The following is a 19,626-nucleotide window of genomic DNA, read 5'->3' as shown; positions in this document are numbered from 1 at the left end:
CAACCAGCTGTCTTTACACTTGTTACTAGTTGAGTAGTAAATTACACCATTAACCAGCCAATCGTACAAAAAGCCTCAACTACAACGACCTGCATTCGTGTATTCCCTAGCTGGTAGTTAAACACCCCAATGAAGGAGTATTGACAGACAAAGAGTTATCCATAAATCACCGTAGTTCAGAGTGAAACAAAAGCAACATTCTGCCCATGTCCTAGACCTGAAACCAAAATAGGAAATTCTTGAAATCCTCAGCAGTTCAGGCAGTATCTGTGGAACGAGAAACAAAGTTACTTGAGAGGTAGGGAGGAAAGAATGAAAAGGAGGATTTGCGTTGGGGTAGAAGATAGAAAAGATTAAATGCCACCAGAGATAAAGTGCAAAGTGAATAGATGTAATGGGATACATTCTGGAGAGGCATAAATGTGGAATAATTACCTGAATTGACCTGAAGAATGTGCATTTTCTTGCAAAACAGAAATGTTAGAATTAGAGCTTACCTCTAGTGGTTGAATTCAGTGTTGAGTCTGGAAGGATATCTGATGCCCAGTCAGAAGATGAGGTGCTGGTGTTTGTCAGGAGCACCTTGAGCTCTGCTGGAACAGGGCAGAAGCCGGGGGACATAAAGTCAGAGAGGGAATCAGAGGGTCAAATAAAAAGCCAGGTGTTTGGAACATGAGGGTCAACCTTGCAACCTGAACCAATGCAGACTATGTTGGGATTCCCCATCTAGAGTTGCGGGTACAGTGAGTTTCATTGAAGTGCTCAAACAGAATGCTGTATGACATGGAATGAGTATATGGGGCCATGAGGAACAGTATTGTTGGCTGGAGGTTCTACAAGTTGCAAATTTGATGTAAGAAATCTCTTAGGCTGTAGAAATGTCTAAAATGACCATTTATTGTGAGAATACAAACTAAATCCAGTACCTTGCATACATCCCATGGTTCTTAGCACAGTAGGAAATTGTGTCTACATGCTAATTCAAAATACTAAATTCCATTGCCTTGTTTTCGAATATCCATCTTGCAACACTGAACTATCTGCACTTGAAGGTGCAGTTACTTCCCATGTAAAGTCTCTTTTAATTTAAGCCTTGTTGTAATTTTAAAAATGATGTGCATTTAATATCATCCTTCACCTTGTCAGAAATGTGTTTAACCTGCTGATGTACTTCTGCAATTCTAATATACGATTAACGTAGTGCCTGCGACCTGGGTTCAAATCCAACGCCGTCTGTAAGAAGTTTGTACATTCTCCCCATACAGGTTCTCCTCTACTTACGATGGGGTTACGTTCCGATAAACCCATTGTAAGTGGTAAAAATTGTAAGTCAAAAAAGAGTACCGCAGCTACCAAACATCATAGTCTAAAACAAAGCCTATTTTATAATTAAAAGTTGAATACCTTTTATTCTACACTGAAAAAACAATAATTTTTAATGATAAAATACAGCACCAGTGTACTATCATAACTTAGAAAAATTGTAAGTCAATGAGCACCCTATCTGTGTGGGTTTCCTGTGGATGCTCTGGTTTCCTCCCACCCTTCAAAGACATGCAGGGATTGTAGGTTAGCTGGTGTATTTCAGTGGTGCCGGTGTGTGGGGCTAGAAGGGCCTGTTACTGTGCCATATGTCTACATTTTTAAAATGAGACAACAATTTGCACTCAACCAGGTCCCACACGCACCAATGTAGTCTTGAGGAGATCATCTGTTTCTCGTGATGTTACACAGATTCGCATGCACCAACGTGGAGGGGTGGAGATCACTCTGCTCCTCAAACCTGTATTCAAATCGTGGCTGAGGTGATGTTGCTGAAGAGGTTCTTCTTGCCCAGTTAATAGAGTAAACGCCATTGCTCATTCTCATAATCACATCGAAGAATGTTTTAAATCAACTGAAAATAGCAACAGGAGTTTTGCTTCACATCTGAGGGATACATTTCACGTGTACTGGAAACCTCATCTCTTCTTCATATCCATCTATACTCGAACGACACAATCATGTAAAGAGAGAGCTGTTTGCCAGAGAAGGGCATTCCGCCCATCAAATCTATGCTAGCTGCAAGTAGAGCTATCCCATCAGTCCCATCTCTTCAGTGTACCTGAATCCTTGCAAATTGTTTTACCTCGTTATTTTCTTATGATTTCTTACATTCAGGTTTTGACCAGGTCTGGAGATAGTGACAGGGAAGGGGAAGCCTTGCCCCAGGTGCTCCAGGGGTTGAAAGGTCAAGCACCACAAATCCCTAATGTGGGTCTTGAACCCTTCAAATTGGAGCTGTCCACTGAGCCAAGATTGAAACCCATAGTTCTATTTTGAACCCAGTCAACACCAGCCCCCTGTCCTGACTAATTCCACAAGCCAGGCTGAGTACTTTGCAGTGAACCATCGACAGAAGGGATAATTAACTCTTGTAGGCTTGTGCCAATGACAACAGGATGGAGTTGGCCAGAATAACTAAGGAGAGAGAGCCAAGGAGATTGATATCATCGGATTCCATGCGAGACCTTATTAAATCTAGAGCAAGCTGATCAGCTTTGCAATCTAACGGGCTGCTAAAACGGCTGATGAATATTTGCTTGAATCTTGTACTGTATCAAATGACAAGGGGACCAGTGAAACAGAGCGTGAGTGGGGATTTAACCTATCCCTTATCTGCACCAAAGAGCAGAATTGACACATCAGTGCCTACAAAACACCACCTTCAGTTGAAGAGTAGGTGCTAATTCATCAGCAAAATATGACAATTGAAACTTGTCCTTCCTCTCGTTTTTGTATGGATCTGTTTGCCAAATGTCTCCTTCAACCTGCCACAGCCTTCACTGGTGCAAGAGCTTAACAAGGATGCCATCTTGTTAGAACAAATTCGTACAGGCTGAATTCAAAAGTAAGGAAGCTTGGAGCAAACATTTGGTGAGTTCCATTGATATTCTAGCCTTTGGGAGCTTAAAGTAAGGAACATCAAGAAATAGAGAAAATAAGAACAGGGATGTGATGTTATGGCTTTATAAGGCACTGATGAGGCCTCACTTGGATTATTGTGAGTAGTTTTGGCCTCCTCATTGAGGAAAAGATATGCTGAGGTTGGTAAGAGTTCAGAGGATGTTCACCAGGATGATTCCAGGAATGAAAGGGTTATTATGTGCAGAGTGTTTGACAGCCCTTGGCCTGTATTCATTGGAATTTAGGAGAATGAGGGGGATGTCATTGAAATATTTTGAATGTTGAAAGATGTGGACAGAGTAAAAGTAGAAAGGTTGCTTCTCGTGGTAGGAAAGTCTAGGACAAGAGGGCATGACTTTAGCTTTGAAGGGTGTCCGCTTATAACAGAAATGCATAGGAATTTCTTCTACCGGAGCATGGTGAATCTGTGGAATTTGTTGCCACAGGTGGTTGTGGAGGCCAGGTCATTGGGTGTATATAAGACAGAGATTAATAGGTTCTTGTTTAGCTGGAGAATCAAAAGATATGGGAAGAAGGCCGGGCAGTGGGGCTGAGTGGGAAAATGGATCAGCTCATGATTCAATGGTGGTGCAGACTCAATGGGCTGAGTAGCCTATTCTGCTCCTATGTCTTATAGAGCCTTTCAGTTTGATTTCCCTCTACATTTCAGTCTCTGGCTCTCTGAGATTGCAGATGAATGTCAGCTACCTGCTGTACTGTTCATCTTTCCTTTGCTGGAGGAGATCACCCAGGGTAAGAGAGGGACAGGGGACATTGCCAGGGTTGAAGCAGAGAGTAGGATGGACCAAGGTTCTTTGTCACAGAGAAGATTAAAATGGGCCTCGATAGATAAATTTAGACATAAAACACAGTAACAGGCCATTCCGCCCCATGAGCCCGCGCCACCCGATTTGTACCCAATTAACATTTCAAATGGTGGGAGGAAACCAAAGCCCCTGGGGAAACCCCATGCAGACAGGAGGAGCATATTCCAACTCCTTACAGGCAGTGTAGGAATTGAACCTTGTTCCTGATTGCTGGCGCTGTAAAGGCGTTGTGGTAACCGCTATGCCAACTGTGCCGTGCTAAGGAAGGACTTATCTACCCTTCCCCAGAGAACTCGATTACTTATGTTGCCAAATATTTAAATAAATTGGTGGATAATTAGAGAGGAGTGGAGGAGATTCTTCTTCACGCAGATGATGCCAGGGATCTGAAAGTCACTGGTGAATGACTGGGGGGAGGTGGAAAATTCTGATCACATTCCCTCAGTTCCTTGGATGAGCAGATTACAGATCAGGGTTGGAAAGAGGATTAGGCTGTATTGCTCTCTTAAGGCTAGCCCAGGCAGAAAGGGCCTCCTACTGTGCTATGACTGTGTGAAGTACAGATCACTTCATCACCGTACATTTATCATTTGTCTATTTGGGACCCAATGTGTGTCGCTCACTTTCAGAGCAGTAAATTAGCACTCACTCAACTTTCCACCTGTGGCATGGGCCGGCTTTTTGCCAGCACTTGTGGTTTAGTTGAAGCTGAACTATAACCAAGGCTGCCTTAACTGCAATGGAGCTGGCTGCAAGCTGGAATCATCCAAGCAGTGCAATTTCAAACAATTTATACATTGTTAATTAGGAAACTTAATGGATGTTTACTGTGCAATATTTGTTAATGATCACTGAATCGGGGTGTGATACTGCTCGACAATAAATTTTGCCCCAACAAAATAAATTCTAATGGGTGTGAAAAGAGATTGTTTCAATGTTGCAGCTGACATTTCAAATATTGGTGTGATAAATATAGTTGACTACTGTTAACATAATTCGTCAGTAAGTAGCTGGTGTTAATGACTGAGTTATGTTGACTCTCATGTTATATCCTTTTGATATGTTTGTTTCATGCTCATTTGATGCCCTGTTCCTATGGTTCTTCTGGAGTGAAGCCTGGTTTCCATTTGGTTGATCAGTGCATTGCAATATCTTTAATCGTTTGTCGAAAGTCAGTGATTGACGTCTGAATGGACCTATAAACTAGTCCCAGCTCATTGCGAGCACAGTTCAGTAGAGCCCATTATTATTGTTTTGCTCCAATGGGTTGGTTTGGTAGGTGGGACATTTGATTAAATGAGTTAAATTGAGTCTGAACACAGTTTGTGGAGATTATTCTGAATGTAGGAGTGCAATCAGGTGTATTCAGGTACAGAGCCCAGGAGAAGAACTGGGCTAATTACCTGAGCACAGTTAACTATTGAGCTCCTGATGACACCTCTCCATCCACAGCAACCTGAGGAAAAATGGTAACCAGACGAGGAATTAACTAAGCCCCATACCCTACTAAGAATAGTTCTGAATAGTTATTCTCACAGTCACATCCCAATATCTAACGGGTTAAAACAGAAGAGATTGAAATTGTGCTGTGGTTTATTGGCAATGAATACTTCAGTGCTTTTGTGTCAAGAACTCAGTCCATATATATATAGAGAGAGAGAGAGAGAGAGAGAGAGAGAGAGAGATAAGGTGAACAGCCAGCACCTTTTTCCCCAGGATAAGAGTAGTAAACACCAGGGGACGTCTGTACAAAGTGAAGGGAGACATCAGGGGTAAGTTTTTTTTTACACACAACTGTGAGTGTCTGGAATGCCTTTCCAAAGATGGTGGTGGAGGCTGAACCATTAGGGCCATTAAAGAAACTCTTAGACAAGTACATGGATGAAAGAAAAACAGAGGGTTGTGAGATGGGAAGAGGCGAGTAATTTTTTTCTAGGAATATATAGGTTGACAGAACATCGAGGCTGAAAGGCTTGTACTGTTATGTTCTGTGTTTTTATCTGCACTGCTGTCAATTGGAAAGGGCTTTCCATTAGCCTGTCTTGATATGAACATCCTCAAGTCCTGTGGATCACAGATGATCAAACATCCTGAATGACTGGTGATTGGTCTCTGATAAATCATGTTAAGTCTGAACCCCATCAGTCTGGTGCAGTGGTTCTCAACCTTTATCTTTTCACTCACATACCATTTTAAGTATTCCCTATGCCATAGGTGCTCTGTGATTAGTAAGGGATAGCTTAAGGTGGTATGTGAGTGGAAAGAAAAAGGTTGAAAACCACTGTTTTAACTGTGCCTAATTGACTCATTGTGTGCACGGTTTCATTTCTCTTTGGCTTGGCTTCGCGGACAAAGATTTATGGAGGGGGTAAATGTCCACGTCAGCTGCAGGCTCGTTTGTGGCTGACAAGTCCGATGCGGGACAGGCAGACACGGTTGCAGCGGTTGCAGGGGAAAATTGGTTGGTTGGGGTTGGGTGTTGGGTTTTTCCTCCTTTGCCTTTTGTCAGTGAGGTGGGCTCTGCGGTCTTCTTCAAAGGAGGTTGCTGCCCACCAAACTGTGAGGCGCCAAGATGCACGGTTTGAGGCGATATCAGCCCACTGGCGGTGGTCAATGTGGCAGGCACCAAGAGATTTCTTTAGGCAGTCCTTGTACCTTTTCTTTGGTGCACCTCTGTCACGGTGGCCAGTGGAGAGCTCGCCATATAACACGATCTTGGGAAGGCGATGGTCCTCCATTCTGGAGACGTGACCCACCCAGCGTAGCTGGATCTTCAGCAGCGTGGACTCGATGCTGTCGACCTCTGCCATCTCGAGTACTTCGACGTTAGGGATGAAAGCGCTCCAATGAATGTTGAGGATGGAGCGGAGACAACGCTGGTGGAAGCGTTCTAGGAGCCGTAGGTGATGCCGGTAGAGGACCCATGATTCGGAGCCGAACAGGAGTGTGGGTATGACAACGGCTCTGTATACGCTTATCTTTGTGAGGTTTTTCAGTTGGTTGTTTTTCCAGACTCTTTTGTGTAGTCTTCCAAAGGCGCTATTTGCCTTGGCGAGTCTGTTGTCTATCTCATTGTCGATCCTTGCATCTGATGAAATGGTGCAGCCGAGATAGGTAAACTGGTTGACCGTTTTGAGTTTTGTGTGCCCGATGGAGATGTGGGGGGGCTGGTAGTCATGGTGGGGAGCTGGCTGATGGATGACCTCAGTTTTCTTCAGGCTGACTTCCAGGCCAAACATTTTGGCAGTTTCCGCAAAGCAGGACGTCAAGCGCTGAAGAGCTGGCACTGAATGGGCAACTAAAGCGGCATCGTCTGCAAAGAGTAGTTCACGGACAAGTTTCTCTTGTGTCTTGGTGTGAGCTTGCAGGCGCCTCAGATTGAAGAGACTGCCATCCGTGCGGTACCGGATGTAAACAGCGTCTTCATTGTTGAGGTCTTTCATGGCTTGGTTCAGCATCATGCTGAAGAAGATTGAAAAGAGGGTTGGTGCGAGAACACAGCCTTGCTTCACCCCATTGTTAATGGAGAAGGGTTCAGAGAGCTCATTGCTGTATCTGACCCGACCTTGTTGGTTTTCGTGCAGTTGGATAATCATGTTGAGGAACTTGGGGGACATCCGATGCGCTCTAGTATTTGCCAAAGCCCTTTCCTGCTCACGGTGTCGAAGGCTTTGGTGAGGTCAACAAAGGTGATGTAGAGTCCTTTGTTTTGTTCTCTGCACTTCTCTTGGAGCTGTCTGAGGGCAAAGACCATGTCAGTAGTTCCTCTGTTTGCGCGAAAGCCGCACTGTGATTCTGGGAGAATATTCTCGGCGACACTAGGTATTATTCTATTTAGGTTTCATAACACCAAAGGAAATGGACTATTTTTTATCAAGGAAAATATTTCAGTAACAATTGGGTCTAGAGCAGCGATTCTCAACCTTCCCTCCCCACCCACATACCACCTTGCTAATCACAGAGTACTTATGCCACAGGGATTACTTAAGGTGGTATGTGAATGGAAATAAAAGGGTTGAGAACCACTGGTCTAGGACAAGAGAGCACAACTTCAGGATTGAAGGGCATCGGCTTAGAACAGAGATGCGGAGGATTTTCTTTAGCCAGAGTGTGGAGAATCTGTGGAATTTGTTGCCAGACAGTTGTGGAGGCCAAAGCATTGGGTGTATTTAAGACAGAGGGGGATAGATTCTTCAGTAGCCAGAGCATTGAAGGTTTATGGAAAGAAGGCCGGGCAGTGGGGCTGAATGGGAAAATGGATCAGTTCATGATTAAATAACAGTGCAGGCTCAATGGGCTGAATAGCTTATTTCTGCTCCTATGTCTTATGGTTTCAACGAACAGTTAGGAGTCTTGGCCAATATAACTCAAGAGAGCCAGAAATCAATAACTAATAAAATGAAAGATTACAGCAGCTGAAGATCTAAAATAAAATAAGAAAATGGTGGAAGCACTCAGCAGGTCAGACAACGTGTGGAGAAACAATGAATGGTTCAGCTCTGGGACCTTCCATTAGAATGAAACACCAAAGTCTGCAGACTCTGTGATTGTAGTAAAATCGCACCGAAATGCTGGTGGATCTCAGCCGGTCTTTCAGAGTTCATAAAAAGATTTTTATAGACACGGAAAGACCGGCTGAGTTGCACCAGCATTTCGATGTGATTTTCCTTCCGTTAAAATCTTCATCTCTCTCCGTAAATGCTGCCTATGGCCTTCTGTATGATTCCAAACACCTACTTTATGTCTGATATCAGTTGGACTGAATTGTGCAGAGGGGTATTTTGTCCATCTGTTACAATGCCTTAAGCATGCCCATCAGCTGGTCCCTCTAGCTGGAACTCCATCACTGAACAAGATCACCAGGCAGATAGGCGGATGTTCACAAAGCCTTCTTCATAATATGCAGCCCCTCTTCTTCTTCTTCTTCTTCTTTGGCTTGGCTTCGCGGACGAAGATTTATGGAGGGGGTAAAAGTCCACGTCAGCTGCAGGCTCGTTTGTGGCTGACAAGTCCGATGCGGGACAGGCAGACACGGTTGCAGCGGCTGCAGGGGAAAATTGGTTGGTTGGGGTTGGGTGTTGGGTTTTTTCTCCTTTGCCTTTTGTCAGTGAGGTGGGCTCTGCGGTCTTCTTCAAAGGAGGTTGCTGCCCGCCGAACTGCGAGGCGCCAAGATGCACGGTTGGAGGCAAGATCAGCCCACTGGCAGTGGTCAATGTGGCAGGCACCAAGAGATTTCTTTAAGTAGTCCTTGTACCTCTTCTTTAGTGCACCTCTGTCTCGATGGCCAGTGGAGAGTTCGCTATAGAACACGATCTTGGGAAGGCAATGGTCCTCCATTCTGGAGACGTGACCCACCCAGCGCAGCTGGATCTTCAGCAGCGTGGACTCGATGCTGTCGACCCCCGCCATCTCGAGTACTTCGACGTTAGGGATGAAAGCGCTCCAATGGATGTTGAGGATGGAGCGGAGACAACGCTGGTGGAAGTGTTCTAGGAGCCGTAGGTGATGCCGGTAGAGGACCCATGATTCGGAGCCCATTCAGAGCCAGCTCTTCAGCGCTTGACGTCCTGCTTTGCGGAAACTGCCAAAATGTTTGGCCTGGAAGTCAGCCTGAAGAAAACTGAGGTCCTCCATCAGCCAGCTCCCCACCATGACTACCAGCCCCCCCCACATCTCCATCGGGCACACAAAACTCAAAACGGTCAACCAGTTTACCTATCTCGGCTGCACCATTTCATCAGATGCAAGGATCGACAATGAGATAGACAACAGACTCGCCAAGGCAAATAGCGCCTTTGGAAGACTACACAAAAGAGTCTGGAAAAACAACCAACTGAGCAGCCCCTCTAACCACATGCTAATCACCACCCCTTCAGCACTCGAGGCGGACGAAAATGTTCAGAGTGGAATGGAAAATCTTGAGGTCATGCGGCAGGAACGCACAGAAGGACAGAAGAGTCACACCAGCTTGCACACTACTCTGCTGCCCCATCAGGTGCCACTTGCCCCACACAGTATTGAGTTTGTGATTCCTCAGTTTGGGAGTTCAGGGCGTAGTTCCTCTCCCAATTCATAAACACCTTGAGGACCACCACAAAATCGGTCTACGCTATTTCTTTGTGCACTTACTCCATATGTGAATACTTCTTGATCTCTGTTTTTATATTCATTATCTCTTCTATATCTTGACATATTGTGATCATTTAATTTGCACTATTCTAGTTGCCGTATCATATGTACCTGGGAAGCTGCAGCAAGTTTGACTTCCTTTGCATCTGTACATTGTACTTGTATATATGGCAGCATCAGTCACCTCTCACCTACAAAATTAAAGTGAGAGAACTTTACCCTCCAATTTCAGGGGTCTTCAGAAAAATTATAAGGTTAGATCATTATGACATGTAAATTTGTGAGGCGTTCCCTATTTTAGGGGCAGTGTGGTTATCACAGCCACTCGCACATTGCCATTACAGTGCCAGCAACATGGGTTTGAATCTGCCACTGTCTATAAGAGTTTGTATGTTCTCTCTGTGTCTGTATAGGTGCTTAGGTTAATTAGTCATGCAGGCCATGGGCTTGAAGGGCCAGTGACCGTACTGCATCTCTAACTTAACAGTGCCTATGAATTTCTGTCCCCAACCTTTCCACATTGCTGCTGGTGGGGGCGTGTTTTATTTAAACTGGCCGTGTGCAGCCCACGTTTTAATGGTGACCTAATGTCACACGTACTTGCGATGGCCTGAGGCTGTGAAAGGTGCTACAGAAATGCAAATCTTCCCTCCGATGGAGGTCCTGATGGCGATGGAGGTCCTGATGGCGAGTCAGACTGAACGGAAAACCCCACCTTCACAAAGGCTTGTAGCTGTCTGCTTCGATTAGGATTAGTGTGTCTGTCAGGGACTCAAACAGCCTGATAATCCAATAAACATGGGGCGGGGGGTGGGAAAGGCCCAGAATTGGTTTACTAACAGATGATTTAGCAGATACACTGCCAACATGGGATTACATTTGCATTTGGGGCGGGAGGCAGCAGAAATCTGTCAACCACCTCATGTGGGAGAAACAGCGGGAAGTTTAACTCAATGTGACAAGGTCACAGCTGACCCAAAGAGAGAGAAAGGCATTGTTAAAAGGAGTGATTAAGGAGCTATTCCCAACTTCTGAACACATTGAACTCTTGTCGAACACATTCAGGGTTTAATCTGGTCAGTGCAGGGAATGCTTGGCGGCCGACGTTAAAACAAGAGTCTTCTCCCCACAGAGTGATGCAGTGTGCTCAGAGCTGCTGCAATGGGGCACGACCTGGAGATTCACCCTTGCTGCAAGGGTAAATCTTGATCATCACCACTGCTTGGAGGGGCACTTACCGATGGGCGATTTGAACAAAGTTTCTCTGATATCATAGGTTATTGTCAGCACAGGATCAAAAAGAGAAAGAGGAGCAGGCCATTTAGTCCCTTGCCTGCTGTGTCATCAGAGTCAGGATTTATTGATATGAACAAGTCATGAAATTTGGAGTTTTGTGGCAGCGTCATCGTGTAAATGTACATCGTGCATCTTACAACATTACTATAAAAATAAAATAGAAACAACAATTATACTGCACGAAAAGTCAAGCAGTGACTTTGGTTCATTGTTGATTCAGGAATCTGATGGCAGCGGGGAAGAGGCTGTCCTTGTGCCGCTGAGTGCTCATCTTTAGGCTCCTGTACCTTTTCCCTGATGGTAGCAGAGTGAAGAGGGCCTGGCCTGGGTGGTGGGGGTCTTTGAGGATAGAGGCTGCTTTTTTAAAAACACTGCCTCATGTAGCCTTCTTTTTGATTTCATCAACATGGAGGCTCCAGGACAGATCCTCAGAGAAGTTAACACCCAGGAATTTGAAGTTCTTGACCCTCTCCACTACTGACCCTTCAATGAGGACTGGGTCATGTTCCCTTGACTTCCACCTAAAGTCGACAACCATCTCCTTGGTTTTGCTGACGTTGAGCACAAGGTTGTTGTCGTTACACCATTGCCCCTTCCTGAACGCTTCCTCATTTCCATTTGTGATTCTGCCGACAACTGTGGAGTCGGCAAACTTGTAGATGGCATTGGAATTGTGCCTGGCCACACAATCACGGGTGTATAACGAGCAGAGCAGTAGGCTAAGCACGCATCCTGTGCTGCTAATCAGTGAGGAAAAGACATGGTTTCCAATTTGTATTAAATGTGATTCAGTAGGGACTGATTCGGATTGATTGTCAGAGAACATACATAACATCACATCCAACCCTGAGATTCTTTTTCCTGTGGGTGAGGCAGAATTACAACTTATTGGCAGTGCAAAACAAAACTGTACACAACGTATACATGTCAACAAATAATGAAATGTAAACAAACTGACTGTGTAATACAGAGAGAATTTTTTAAAAATCAATGAAGTCCAGAAGTAAGAGCCCTTAAATGAGTCCCTGATTGAGTTTGTTGTTGAGGAGTCTGATGGTGGAGGGGGAGCAGCTGATCCTGAACCTGGTGTTGCGAGTCTTGTGGCACTGATACCTCTTTCCTGATGGCAGCAGCGAGAATAGAGAACGTGCTGGGTGGTGTGGATCCCTGATGATTGCTGCTGCTCTCCGATGGCAGCATTCCCTGTAGATGTTCTTGATGGTGGGGAGGGTTTTGCCTGTGTTGACCCAGGCTGTTTTCACTACCTTTTGCAGGGATTTATGCTTATGGACATTGGTTTCCCCATACCAGATAGTGATGCTGCCGAGCAGCACACTTTCCACCAGACACCTGTAGAAATTTGTCAGGGTACCTGATGTCATTCTAAACCTCTGCAACTCTTGAGGAAGTAGAGACACTGATGTGCTTTCTTCATGTTGCCATTAGTGAGTTGGGTTCAGGGAATATCCTCCAAGATACTGACTTCCAAGAACTTAAACTTGCTCACTCTCTCCACCTCTGATCCACCAATGATCGTTGGCCCCATATCCCTTGATGAACTAATCTGATGCATATCAACTTCTCTTGTTAATACGCTGACTAGCTTTTGGGTAGAGAATTGAAAAGAACCGCAGTTCTCAGGAAGAAGAAGCTTCTCCTCATCTCAGTGAATCCCTGATCTAATTGCCTCTGCTAGACATAGCACCAGAGCATTGAAGGCTATGGGCAAATTGCTGGAGGATGGCATTAGCAGGCACTGGTCAGAATGGAGACTGTGGGTCAAATGGCCATAGAGTAAGCCCGTCCATCCTCATTCAGTGCAAAGGTGCTGTGGGTCCATTGGCAGTTCATTGGTGAATGGCTAGCATGCAAAGCACTCCTTTAACAGCCCAGAAATCAAGCAGGGCCAATCTCTCTGGCAGAGGCCTAAAACGGTTTATTGTGAGTGGCACTGGCAGGTTCACTACTGGCTTAGAAGTGGCACTCAGTTGCATCAAGGGAGTGTCTCTCTCTTTCTCATTATTAGTACAAACATAAAACCCAAGATGTTGAGGCAAGGTAACAAAGATTGGCATGTCAAAGAGTTTTACTACATGGAAACAGACCCTTCAGCCCAAATTGTCCATGGCGAACAAGTTGTCTCACTAAGCTCGTCCCATTTGCCTGTGATTGGCACATACCCTTGTGATAGTACAGATTCTATCACCAATGTGTATATATACAGATGGTCGTGTAGGATGACTGTGATTGGCTGAGAGTGTAGCCACACCTACTGGCAGGTCTTAAAGGATTGCTCCTAGCCAGACCAGGTCATTCTGGACTGGTCGACCTACTTGTGATATGCTCCAGTCCTTTAGTTAATAAAAACCCTGGTTTGAATCAACAAGTCTTTGGTTCTTTCAACGCGCATTATAACCCTGCTCAACCTTTTCTGTCTCGGTGTCTTTTAAATTTATAGTTGTCCATGCTTCTATCATTTCCTTTCGCACCCCGTCCATGTACCCACTACCCTTGCGTGAAGATAAACAGAAATGTTCCCAGTCGCTGAGATGGTGGTGAAACTCAGCAGGCCATGCAGAATCCAGAGGAAGTAAAGGGGAACCAATGCTTCAGGCTTGAACGCTTCGTCAATGTTTGAAGAAGGAACCCCCAAGGGCCTTTTTAAATCATTCTCTCTCACCTTAAATCTCTAGTTTTACCCCAGGGAAAGGACTTTGGCCTCTTACTTTATGGCTTTCATGATTTTATAGAGTATGGAACAAGTCTCCAGATAAAGTGGTGAATGCGGGCTCAATTTTAAGATTTAAGAAGAATTTGGGCAGGTACATGGATGGGAGGGGTTTGGAGGGCTATGGACTGGGTGCAGGTCAGTGGGACGAGGCAGAATAATAGTACGACACAGATTAGGGCTTGTTTTCAGTGCAGAAATGCTCTATGGTTCCCCCTCAGCGTCCTTCACATCAGGGTAGTAAAATCCCAGTCTGTAGCCTCTCGTTATAATTCTGAGTGGTGACAGATCCTGAGATAGATGATTGATGCTGTGTGGTGACATCTCTTGGCCACTATGGGTTGAATCAGTTACAGGGAAAGGGCTTACAGTATTCGAAGCAGTGGGGGTGTTCTAGAAATCCAGTGAAAGGGAGGCTTCAGTCTCTGTGTACCTAACCCAGGATATCCCAAGGAGAGTTACAACCAGCAAAGGGACTGTGGGAGAATAATAGCTCTGTCACACTTTCATACAGCATAGAATCGGGCCCTTCATCCACTTATCAAGTCAAATTTATTGCCATCTGATTGTACAAGTAAAAACTGACAAAACAGCGTTCTCCAGTTCTTGGTGCAAAACACAACCAGACTTAACACACATACAGACAAACAATACATGTGCAGGACAAGTACTTTATCTATATAAATAAACATTGTTTCATGAATATGAGAGTCTTGGATGGTTGGTGTAGGCAGTTCCTTTGGTCCTTCAGCATTCTCACTGCCTGTTGGAAGAAGCTCTTCCTCAGCCTGCTGGAGCTGGTCTTGATCCTCCTGCATCTCTTTCCCAATGGGAGCTGCTGAAAGATGCTGTGTGCAGGGTGGAAGGGGTCCTCAATGGTTTTGCCTGCCCTCTTCAGACAATGATCCCAGTGGATCATGTCAATGGGGGGGTGGGAGGGAGACTCCAGTGATCCTCTCTGCCACTCTGATGGTCCTGTGGATTGACCTCCGATCCATTTCTCTGCAGCAACTGTACCACACTGTGATGCAGACAGGATACTCTCCATAGAGCTCCTATAGAAGGTTGACATAATGGTGGCTGGTAGCCTTGCTCACTTTAGTCTTCTCAGGAAGTGCAGTCGCTGTTGCACCTTCTCGACAAGTGAGGAGATGTTGTGCGTCCACAATAGGTCACTAGTTAAGTGAACTCCAAGGAACCTGGTGCTCTCCACTACAGAGTTGTCGATGTGCAGTCATTCCTGGTCCTCCTGGAATCCATAATTATCTCGATCATCTTGTCCACGTTGAGAGTCAGAAGTCCATACTATCCACCGAGCAACCATCTATGCTCATCCCATTTGCCAGCATGTGGTCTGTAGCCTACAAAGCCTTGGGTGATTCAGGTATTCATCCAGATGCTTCTTAAATATTATGAGAGTGTCTGCTTCCACCATCTTCTCTGCCTTGCTTTTTGAGCTGTCGAATTCTTTAGATGATGCTCATCGTTTAGCCACAGCCTGCACCTTTCAGTCGGGCCGCTCTCAGGAGGAGTATTGAAAAGCTGAACTGTGTTTAAACCCCAATGGTATGCCCAATAGAGTGCTGACTGACTACATTTTACCATGATTTCTCTGGAAAAAAAAACAAATTAGGCCCCTTGAGCCTACTCCACTGGCTAATATGATCGCAGCTGATGTAATTGGAACCACATTCTTGCTACCTGTGGTAATATCACACCCATTGCTTATCAAAAATCAATCTTCTGTGTGTAACACCAAGAATTAAATGGAATTTACGGAGTGAGGCAGAGCTGGTGCTGACGATACCAATCAAGTGTTTCCTCCTCATCCTCACCTATCATTCCACCGCATCCAACACATTATCCTCCCGAACTTCCGACACTTGGAACAGAATCCCATGACCAGACATGTCTTCCCCTCTCAGCCTTCCGTAGGGGATGCTCCCTCCGTGACTCCCTTGTGCACTCATCCCTCCCCTCCAATCACCCACCCCCCCCCCGGCACTTTCCCCCGTGGTCACAGGAGGTTCCACAGTTGCACCCACACCTCCTCCCTCACCACGATCCAGGGCCTAAAACAGGCCTTTCAAGTGAAGCACCACTTCACTTGTGTCTCCACAGAACTGATTTACTGCATCTGGTGCTCCCTTTGTGGCTTTCTCTACATCAAGAGACTGGGCCCAAATTGGGAGATCATCACTGAGCTCCTTCGCTCTGTCCACATCAGTGACATAGACCTCCCAGTAGCCAACTATTCATTTCTGTGTCGCTCTCCCATATCACATGTCTGTCTATATCCTTATGCACTATCCCACCAAAACCACCCACAAATTGGAGGAACAACACCTGATTTTCTCTCCAGTCAGATGGCATTCACATCGACTCTTCCAGTTTCTGCTAACCTGCTCTCCTCCCTTCCCTGTTTTCCTTCCTCCCTTCCCTCTCCCTTCACCAAACCATCCCCTCTCCCCTTGATCTCTGCTGCTTCCTCCCTCCCTTCTCCAGGTATCACCTCCTGCCTTGCAACCTCCCCATTTCCCACCCCCATACTCTTTTGCCAACATTTTCCCATACATTGATGAAGGGCTCAAGCTCGAAGTGTCAGTTATGTAATTTTACCTTGCTATATAAAGTAGACTGCTTGACCTGCTGAGTTTCTCCTGTATTGTGTTTTTACTCCAATCAAGAGTTGCGTGTCTCCATGAGGGATTTCACATGAGCAAGTATTTTCCAAAATAGGTGAAGGAGGGACACTTCTAGGAGTCACTTCCTGGGTTGGATAGTAGGTCCCCAGGGTCCTGGGGTTGGTCTGTAGATCCTGGGGTTGGTGGGTCACCTGCAAGAACTTGCTGTCTGGATGTCCAGGTAGGCCATTTGATCTCTGTCAATTACCCAGCAGAACAGAAGAGAAGAGCTTACATTTGTAAAATGTCAAGGTCACGCAAATATATTCACATTCCTCACAAGTGCTAATAACATTTCTCTTTCAAAAGATTTCCCAATACAAATAGCTTGCATTTTTAAAAAACATCACAGCAGCATTCTGTGTATTTGTAGTTGAACCAAACTAACTGTTGCTGGACAACATGTTTTGAAATAAAGCTCTCATCTAAATAATAAAGGCCTGCTTCTGAATTTTGAGAGGAGGTGCATTTCTTTTTATTAATATTCTCCTTGTGCCCCCATTTGTTTTTGGTGGATACTTTCAAGGATGATTCCATTGGTTGAAAGTTTGCCCTTCTCCTCACCTCTGTCCAATCAAATCATTACATCATCCAGTCAAACCATTCATGTAAAAGGAGAGAACAATTGCACCATCGACTCGTGATGGCATTGGTGAAAGGATTCTCCTTGGAGATTTCAACCTGCCAGCTCCATTCTTGTCTGAAATCTCTCATTCCCCATCACAAAGAACCAAATCCTCCACCCCCTGGGTCAGGAAATAGTTGAAGGTGATACATTTGTACCATCTTAAAACATCTTTCACTCAATAAAGTGATTCTGAACCAAGTTTGTAACATGCCAAGGTTGGTGTGCAATTTTATTGTTAACAGTTAATTGTCACTAAAAAAAAAACCCACTTCCTGGATAGCCAAAGGCCATTTCAAAATGTGTCCCCATGACATAATGATGTTTATTGTAAATATTTTAGCGTATGGTAGTACTGAGTGGAGAAAGTCAGCAATCTAAGGCTGGAATAATTTATTAAAGATCTAAGATGGAATAATATAAGGAAAGGACTAAAAAAAAGAGAAAGGGAAAAACTCTCAAGGAACTGCATACATGATTGCAATGTTGATTAAATCCCACTGGATCTAATGAGTTGATTTTCTGCTGTTAATATTGCATCTGCGGATGATGAATTCGTTAGGATAATGGAACGGAGCTAAAATATAAATGAGTTACTGTCAAGAAGCAGATTTTTGTCATTTAAACGCTGACATTTTTGACGGTCTGTGGCAGCAGTTTGCAGTTTTCCATTAGAACATTTAAAATCTGGAATCCATATAATGAAAACACTTTTGCATAAAGCCAGTGCCTGACTTAGCATTTTAAGTTCATTTTAATTACTTGGAGTTGAGATTGTGGTTGTTTATTAATGGTGCAGTCCTATGTAGACAACAAACATTATCCTAAATTATGAGCCTCATGCTCTGACATTGTATAAAATGTGTTCCTCAGGACTTAAGCTATTCTTAAAGCACCTTAAAGTGGGCGGCATTAATGAGTTTAAACTCCAAGGGCCCTCGATGTACTTCTACACCTCATCTCATATTTTGTTCCCGGCGTCTATTTAATCTGTACAATTCCCAAATACCAGTAACTCTTCAGGGGTTAAACGACGAAGTCTGCCTACACTGGGGTCAAGCGCAATACACAAACGTGCTGGAGAGAACTCAGCAGGTCACACAGCATCCAAGGGAAATAAAGGGTAATGATGTCACAAGTCTTGTATCTGATGAAGGGCCTAGACCTAAAACGCTGGTTACTGTTTGCTTCCTGTGGATGCTGTATGACCTGCTGACTTCCTCCAGTACGTTTGTGCATTACCAGCCCCTCTTCAGCCAACTTCAGTGGTGCATTTTATAGTTTTTTTTAAACACATCATTACTCAGTCCATCCTCTAATCCAGTGGTTTTCAAACTGGCCCCCCCAAACTCCCATTCCACTTCAAGTATTCCCAGTGCCATAAGTGTTCTGTGATGATGAAGAGGTTGCTTAAGGTGGGATGTGAGTGGGAAGAAAAAGTTTGAAACCCACTGTTTTAATCGTACCTAATTGACTCGTTATGTGCATTGTTTCATAACTCAAAAGGAAAATGGGCCAATGACAATTTTTCTCAAGCAAAATATTTCAGTAACAATTGGGTCTAGAGCAATGGTTCTCAACCTTCCCTTCCCACCTTAAGCAATCCCTTACCAATCACAGAGCACCGATGGCATAGGGATTGCTTAAGGTGGAATGTGAGTTTAGGGGGGCAGTTTGAAAACCACTGGTCTAATCCACCAGTTTGTCCATGAAGTGTCACATCAAATTGTACTGTCCAGTACCGTATTCTGGCCAGCCCATAGAACATGCCATTGGAATAACTTGTATATTATCATGGATAATCCCAATGGACAATCTATTTAGATTAATGTAACTTCTAATAAGTCAGTCCATACCATCATATAAACTTTTTTGTTTGCCATTATGAGTAATATTCCACTTATCAGTCTTTGCAGTTTAATATGTAGTTGCCATATAAATTTTGATCAAGGTCAAACCATGCATCTTCATGCAATGCTTTGCCAGACAGACAGTCCGAATTGTTCCATGGGTCAGTCTGAGCTGTTTCATGTCACTTTCAGTTGGTCAGCCCATGTAACCACTGGTCAACCCATTGGCTTTCACTGAGCAATGCACTTGCAGTTTGACCCAAGAGTACTCAGCTGAGCCCATGGAGTTTCCATTGGGAGACAATCCAGGTGGGTTTTATTGTGCTCCATTGGTCAAACGGTGCATGTTGTTACTAATAATTTGACTTGAGCTGGTTTCACTGTGTTTGAAAGTTGATTTATCCCTTAACTTTTAAAAAAAACTGCAAGAAAGATCCCCCTTGTAACTGAACCAAAAATAAAAGCTCGAAAGTTCACCTTCTCAGAATGGGAGATGTGGGTGACCCCACCAAAGGGTCCTTTATTTTGATTTGTTTTCTGT

General features: G+C 44.5%; 1 protein-coding gene across 4 annotated transcripts in view; it reads left to right on the top strand.

The window, feature by feature from the left end:
• The window catches only part of casz1 (castor zinc finger 1), a 360,461-nt gene that overhangs the window by 130,599 nt on the left and 210,236 nt on the right, over positions 1-19,626 (top strand). The window lies entirely within an intron of this gene.

The sequence above is a fragment of the Narcine bancroftii genome, chromosome 2, assembly GCF_036971445.1.
Source record: "Narcine bancroftii isolate sNarBan1 chromosome 2, sNarBan1.hap1, whole genome shotgun sequence".
NCBI lineage: Eukaryota > Metazoa > Chordata > Chondrichthyes > Torpediniformes > Narcinidae > Narcine > Narcine bancroftii.
This window is presented reverse-complemented; position numbering and strand designations above follow the sequence as displayed.